Consider the following 7,999-nt stretch of genomic DNA (forward strand, 5'->3'; position numbering starts at 1 on the left):
ACAACTTTATGGCGGTGGCCGTTTCTCAGTACTCGGCCCCCAGCCGACAATATTTTGCCTGGTGTGCCATCCCCGCACTACACAAGCACGTGTCCCAAAACATCTGCCATGCCCTCAACAACGCAGTTACTGAGAGAGTCCACCTGACAACGGAAACGTGGACAAGTGCTTGTGGCCAGGGACGGTATATCTCCCTGACGGCACACTGGGTAAACATAGTGGAAGCCGGGACCCAGTCGGACCTTGGGACAGAACACATCCTCCCCACACCGAGGATTGCAGGCCCTATGTCAGTCAGAGTTGCACCCACAGTGTACAGCTCCTGCGCATCATCCTCCTCCTCCTCCTCATGTTCAGCCTCCATCTCAGATATCACCACATCAGTTACAAGCTGGAAGCACTGCAGTACTGCCTCCGCCAAGCGGCAACAGGCTGTGAGGAAATTCATAAGTTTAGGTGAGAAGTCTCACACTGCTTGTGAGTTGTGGACAGCTGTGAAAGAGCAGGCAGATCTGTGGCTGAGACCGCTGAACCAACATCCAGGCATGGTCATGTGTGACAATGGCCGTAACCTGGTGGCGGCTCTGATGCAAGGCGAGATTACACACGTGCCATGCCTGGCTCATGTGCTTAACCTCGTGGTTCAGCGGTTTCTTAAATCGTACCCCGAGTTGCCAGATCTGCTCATCAAAGTACGCCGCCTGTCAGCTCATTTTCGCAAGTCGGCTACAGCTTCCGCTGCCCTTGCTGTGTTGCAGCAGCGTTTGCAGCTTCCGTCACACCGACTGGTGTGTGATGTCCCCACACATTGGAACTCTACCCTCCACATGTTGCAAAGGATTTGTGAGCAGAAGAGAGCAGTTGTGGAGTACCAGCTGCAACAAGGCCGTCGATATTCAGGTCAGACTCCACACATAAGACCTCAGGAGTGGACCTGGATGTCTGACATATGTACCATCTTGACAAACTTTGAGGAGTCCACCAAGATGGTGAGTGGCGATGATGCCATCATTAGCATCAGTATGTCTTTTGCAACGCTTTCTGCAGAGAATAAAAGAGGAGGCATTGCAGCCAGAGTATGCTGAGATGGATCAAGTAGCCATAGTGGTCGATTACACACAGCCCAGCCTCATCTCTTCCCAACATGCATTGGGGGACAATGAGGGAGAGGAGGAGGAGGAGGAGGACGAACAGGAGCTTGTATCATGCGCTGTAGACGGTAGTTCCTGTACAACTGTCATACCGTCGGTTCAGCGTGGGTGGCCTGAGGACAGGGGGGAGGAGGAGGAGGAGGAGAGCATGGTCAGTCGTCATCTTGGTAAGGACACGAAAGTATTGCCCGTTACCAGTCTGGCACGCATGGCTGACTTTATGTTACGCTGCCTTAACCGTGACCCTCCCATTGTCAAAATGTTGGGTGACAGTCATTACTGGTTGGTGACACATTTAGACCCCTGCTACAAGGAGAACTTTCACTCACTTATTCCTGAGGTGGAGAGGTCTACAAAAATGGGGCAGTACCAGAAGGCTCTTGCTGCAGAACTGTTCAAAAAATTCCCATCTGAACACGCTAGCGGCAGAGGTCACAGTTCATTGCCCAACCAAGGCGTACATGCGAGAGAGACGCAACTCCAATCCAGCAGAGGCAGGGGAACACTGTCAACGTTTTGAGACAGTTTTCTCAGACCCTCCCTTCGGACAGACCCTGAGGCGTGGGGTACTCTGACAAGGAGTGGAAAGTTTCAAAAGATAGTGAGAGAGTACCTTGCTGACCGTACCAGTGTCCTTCGTGATTCCTCTGTGCCTTTTAATTATTGGGTATCCAAGCTGGACACTTGGAATGAACTCGCTCTGTACGCCTTGGAGGTCCTGGCCTGCCCTGCCGCTAGCGTGTTAACGGAGCGTGTTTTTAGTGCCACTGGGGGAATTATAACTGATAAGTGCACTCGCCAGTCAACTGACAATGCTGACAAGCTGACCCTTTTAAAAATGAACAAGGGCTGGATTGGGCCAGACTTCTCATCACCAACAAATGACAGCAGAGTAACATAAAGTCAAATCCACTGTGTTATTTCGGGAGGTGTTTTCCCATGCACCGCTTCACACCCACACATGGGTATACGCTTCCTCATTTCTGCTGTTTTATGTTCTACTCCTTATCCTCAGCCTCCACCACCACTATACCACCAGGGTGACCGTGGTCCGTGTTGCCATTATTGAAAGTTCCTCCGTCCTTATTTTTGTCAGATTTTGCTTGGAAGGCATAAGCAAATACTATGGGAGACCCACTCCCCAATAATGGGAATAATGTTTGTAATATGTTGTACTGCATGGCTCTTGTAAGGGGCATTGCAAGTTCCTCCGACCTAATTTTTGGCAGCTTTTGCTTGGAAGGCATAAGCAATGACTATGGGAGACACACTCCCCAATAATGGGAATAATGTTTTTAATATGCTGTACTGTATGGCTCTTTAAAACCTACAACTATGACACATGGTCAAACGTAAAAAATAATTTATTAAATAGAAAAATATACAAAAATTGAATTAACAGAGAGGAAAAATATCCAGAGAAATGGGCATCTGAGGGCAGGCAGAAAAATTGTAAAGTATCAAAATCTATGCAAGACACAATACCTAATGCTATACTGGGGTCAAAAATGCTTCAATCATAAGGGAATAACAGTCAAATTTAAAGTGCATAGTGCAATAAATATACTACCAAATACATATGCATATATATAAATAGTAGACTCATGAAAATGAGATAATAATATAGAAACAGCGGCTAGATAAAGGAGTATGTCAGAAAGTTATATCACAGTGTGAAAAATGTAGATAGATAATGAACTACCTGTGAGTCCCTCAGAGTCCACGCAGATCCGACGCGCGTTTTGCCGTTAGCTTTAACCTGTATGGTTCTTGTAAGGGGCATTAAAACCGTCTTGTTAAGCTACTGGGACCTCCACCACTTTTCCAAGGGGCATTAAAACCATCTTGTTAAGCTACTGGGACCTCCACGTCTCTTCCAAGGGGCATTCAAACCGTCTTGTTAAGCTACTGGGACCTCCACCACTTTTCCAAGGGGCATTAAAACCGTCTTCTTAAGCTACTGGGACCTCCATGTCTCTTCTGAGGGGCATTAAAACCGTCTTGTTAAGCTACTGCGACCTCCACCACTTTTCCGAGGGGCATTAAAACCGTCTTGGTAAGCTACTGTGACTTCCACGTCTCTTCCAAGGGGCATTCAAACCGTCTTGTTAAGCTACTGGGACCTCCACCACTTTTCCAAGGGGCATTAAAACCGTCTTGTTAAGCTACTGTGACTTCCATGTCTCTTCCAAGGGGCATTCAAACCATCTTCTTAAGCTACTGGGACCTCCACCACTTTTCCAAGGGGCATTAAAACCGTCTTGTTAAGCTACTGGGACCTCCACGTCTCTTCTGAGGGGCAATAAAAGCGACTTGTTAAACTACTCTGAACTCCACAGCTCTTCCAAGGGGCATTGAAATGTTGTTTTTAATTAACTCTAACCTCCACGACTCTTCGAACGGGCATTGCATTTCCTCTTAATTTTTGGAAGCTTTTGCTTGGAATGCATAAGCAAATACTATGGGAGACCCACTCCCCAATAATGGGAATAATGTTTGTAATATGCTGTACTGCATGGCTCTTGTAAGGGGCATTGCAAGTTCCTCCGTCCTAATTTTTGGCAACTTTTGCTTGGAAGGCATAAGCAAATACTATGGGAGACACACTCCCCAATAATGGGAATAATATTTGTAATATGCTGTACTGCATGGCTCTTGTAAGGGGCATTGCAAGTTCCTCCGTCCTAATTTTTGGCAGCTTTTGCTTGCAAGGCATAAGCAAAGACTATGGGAGACACACTCCCCAATAATGGGAATAATGTTTTTAAGATGCTGCACTGTATGGCTCTTGTAAGGGGCATTAAAACCGTCTTGTTAAGCTACTGCGACCTCCACCACTTTTCCAAGGGGCATTAAAACCATCTTGTTAAGCTACTGTGACTTCCACGTCTCTTCCAAGGGGCATTCAAACCGTCTTGTTAAACCACTCTGAACTCCACAGCTCTTGCAAGGGGCATTGAAATGTTGTTTTTAATACATCTAACCTCCACGACACTTCCAACGGGCATTGCATTTCCTCCTAATTTTAGTCAGCTTTTGCTTTTCAATGCAAAGGCAAAAAACTAAGAGAGACCCACTCCCCAATAATGGGTAGAAGGATTTTAGAACTCTGTAATCCACGTCTGTTTCAAGGGGCATTGCATTTCCTCATAATTTTTGGAAAGCCTTCCATTCACTGCTTAGGCCAACAGTGTACAGGAGACCCAGTTGCTATGAATGAAAAAAATGGTTTAGTTAAGGCCCTCTGACCTCCATGTCATTTCCAAGGGGCATTGGAGTGCCTCAAAATTTTGGGTAGGCATTGCACTCACTGTACGCCCTATAACTGTGTAGCCGAACCACTCCTTTTGTTACAGAAACATATCCTACAAGACATATGTGGTTGACAGGCCTGATATTGATGTGAATGGTCCCTGTTCCTCCTGCTCTTTCTCCTTTTCCACTACCTCATCCATCATTTATCACCTGAAGCTTTGTTTTAACGGGAGTCATAGAACTGGGATAATAGCAGGATAGCAACCAGCAATCCTCGGAGGAGGTAGGATATGCGCCAAAACGCTGACCACCTCAGGCCTAGCCGCTACTACATACATACGCTTGCATTCCAAGAAAACAAAGCAGATGCTAACTTCTATCATCATCATCATGCTCCTCACCTTGGCACTCTCAACTCCCCTGATGGAGAAGCCAGGGCCCACCGGAGGAGTCTGGTTCTCTGGTGGGCTCGTCCAATGCTACCCTAAAGCAGGCCGGGCTAAGAAAAGTGTGTGGGGGGGAAGTTGACAGGAGAAATAGGGGCGGCTGGGGACCGTTTATGGACACCCGGCTGCCCCCCGGCTGAGTATGGATACCAGGCCGCCAACACAGCCATGATGTGGTGGCCAGATTCCGCCTCCACATACCTAAAAGGCCCAATTTCAAGTGCAAGCAAACAGTATGGCATTGTAACCTGGGGGTGGGTGGGTGGCAGGCTGCATACTTGCACTTGCATTGCAAGGAATGGGAGAGGTACAATTGAACACTGCCCTGGGTCAAGGACTTGAACGGGGATAGTTGCAAGTCTGCAACGACAGGTGCAGGGTGGGAGGCATCTTCGCATGTACCATGAACAGGGGTTTGGCATGCACACACTACAGCGGAATAGGCTGTCCATCCTACTAAATGCACTGGGGAGGGCACAGGTAATGTTTTGGTATTCGCTCTTAATCTTATGTATAAGACACACTGGGACAAATAGGGGCGGCTGGGGACTGAGTATGGATACCTCGCTGCCAAAGCAGCCATGAGGTAGTGGCCAGCTTTGGCTTCCTCCAAGCTAAAAGGCCCCATTTCAAGTGCAAGCTAGCAGTATGGCATTGCAGCCTGGGGCTGGGTAGGTGGGTGGCAGGCTGCACACTTACGCTTGCATTAATAGAAAACAAAGCAGATGCTAACTTCTATCATCATCATCATGCTCCTCACCTTGCCACTCTCAACTCCCCTGATGGAGAAGCCAGGGCCCACCGGAGTGTTATGCACACGCCCGGACTGACTGGCGTGTGCGTGTTTAGTGATCCCACTGGACCATGAAACGGAGGATGCCTGAAGGGGCGTAACTAAGCATCTGCCCGATCTGACCAAGGTCGCACGACGGCTAACGACGCCTTTGCACCAGGGAGGAACCGAGCAGAGGGACCAGGTGCTACTCCAGGTCAGACCCCGGACACAGCTGTTGACCCACACCGGGGAACACAGGAAAAGGCAGGTTCGGCTATCACATTGACTGTTGGGTATAGGCAGGCACGACTGATATGCAGGCAGGCGGGTACTGGTAAGCACGACTGGTATGCAGGCAGGGGGTACTGGCAAGCACGTCTGGAGTGCAGACAGGGAGGCACTAGCAGGTTTGAGCACAGACGGGATAAGGTCTAATACAGACTGGGACTCAGGAACAGAACCGCAGATGCGCTAGACAAGCAGAGCAGAGCGAGGCTGCCGGAGCGGTGAGCAAGAGCAAAGCAGGGCGAGACCGCCGAAGCGGTGAGCAAAAGCAAAGCAGGGTGAATCCGTCTGGAGTGGTGAGCAAGAGCAGAGCAGGGCGAGACTGCCTGGAGCGGTGAGCAAGAGCAGAGCAGGGCAAGAAAGCCTGGAGCGGTGAGCAAGAGCAGAGCAGGGCAAGAAAGCCTGGAGCGGTGAGCAAGAGCAGGGCGAGACCGCCTGGAGCGGTGAGCAAAGGCAGAGCATAGCGAGACTGCGTGGAGCGGTGAGCAAGAGCAGAGCGAGACCGCCGGGAGCAGTGAGCAAAGGCAGAGCAGAGCGAGACCGCCTGGAGCGGTGAGCAAAGGCAGAGCAGAGCGAGACCGCCTGGAGCGGTGAGCAAAGGCAGAGCAGAGCGAGACCGCCTGGAGCGGTGAGCAAAGGCAGTGTAGAGCGAGACCGCCTGGAGCGGTGAGCAAAGGCAGAGCAGAGCGAGACCACCTGGAGCGGTGAGCAAAGGCAGAGCAGAGCAAGACCGCCTGGAGCGGAGAGCAAAGGCAGAGCAGAGCAAGACCGCCTGGAGAGTTGAGCAAGGGCAGAGCAGAGCAAGACCGCCTTGAGTGGTGAGCAAAGGCAGAGCAGAGCGAGACCGCCTTGAGCGGTGAGCAAAGGCAGAGCAGAGCGAGACCACCTGGAGTGGTGAGCAAAGGCAGATCAGAGCGAGACCACCTGGAGTGGTGAGCAAAGGCAGAGCAGAGCGAGACTGCCTGGAGCTGTGAGCAAAGGCAGATCAGAGAGAGACCGCCTGGAGCGGTGAGCAAAGGCAGAGCAGAGCGAAACCACCTGCAGCGGTGAGCAAAGGCAGAGCAGAGCGAGACCGCCTGGAGCGGTGGACAAGTCAGCAGAGAAAAACCACCGGAGCGGTGGGCAAGTCAGAGCAGAGAGAAACCGCAAGTACGGTGGACAAGGCAGAGAGGACAGGGCTCTGTTCACATGTAACAAACTGGAAAATACAGGAAGATACGGAGGAAGGGAAAAGGGACAAGCAGAACCAGATACACACAAGGTACTTGCTATGAAGTAGCGAGTGGACACAAAACTCACAAACAGAAGTACAGAGACAGCGAGAAGGAGTTAGGTGCAGGTTCAGACAATGCAGGAAAAGTGAAGGGACGGACGTAGAGACAAAACAGGTAAAAGGCTAGGAGAAAATTCAGACAAGAACTGACACTGCAGCGAGATACAGGAGCGGGTCTAGGTATGCGGCCCCTAGAAGGCGTGACGAACAGGCTAGGAGCGTGTTCAGACTGGCCTGGAAATACAGCCTACAGGAAGGGGGACAGACAACAGGCTAGGAGATAGTTCAAACAGGACCTGGCACAACAGAGGCAAGAAGCCCTCTGAAGGAACGAGATGCTCAGGCATCAGCTCCAGAGTGGAGCTGGTTTAAATATCCAGTGACGGACAGCAATAGGCTGAGGACGCATTAGGGGTGTGCTCGCAGCAGCTACAAGAAGCAGGGAGTAATCGGGCCGCCACCCTGAGCAGCAAGAACAGAGGCAAACAGACAGCATGGAGGGAAGCCAGGCTAGCAGACTGGACCGATGATCAAGTTTGCGATCTTAAATAGTGGGGGATGGCGAACCACGCAAGAACGCCACCAGGTATGCTACACGGAGAAGTCTGGTTCTCTGGTGGGCTCGTCCAATGTTGCCCTAAAGCATGACGGGCAAAGAAAAGTGTGTGCGGGGAAGTTGACAGGAGAAATAGGGTCGACTGGGAACCGTTTATGGACACCCGGCTGCTCCCAGGCGGCTGGGGACCGTGTGTGGACACCCGGCCGCGGGAGGGTTGGGGACCGAGTGTGGACACCCGGCCGCCGGGGGGCTGGG

Source organism: Phyllobates terribilis, unplaced genomic scaffold (genome assembly GCF_046119375.1).
Source record: "Phyllobates terribilis strain yellow unplaced genomic scaffold, ASM4611937v1 Scaffold_11__3_contigs__length_659146591, whole genome shotgun sequence".
NCBI classification, from domain to species: Eukaryota; Metazoa; Chordata; class Amphibia; order Anura; family Dendrobatidae; genus Phyllobates; species Phyllobates terribilis.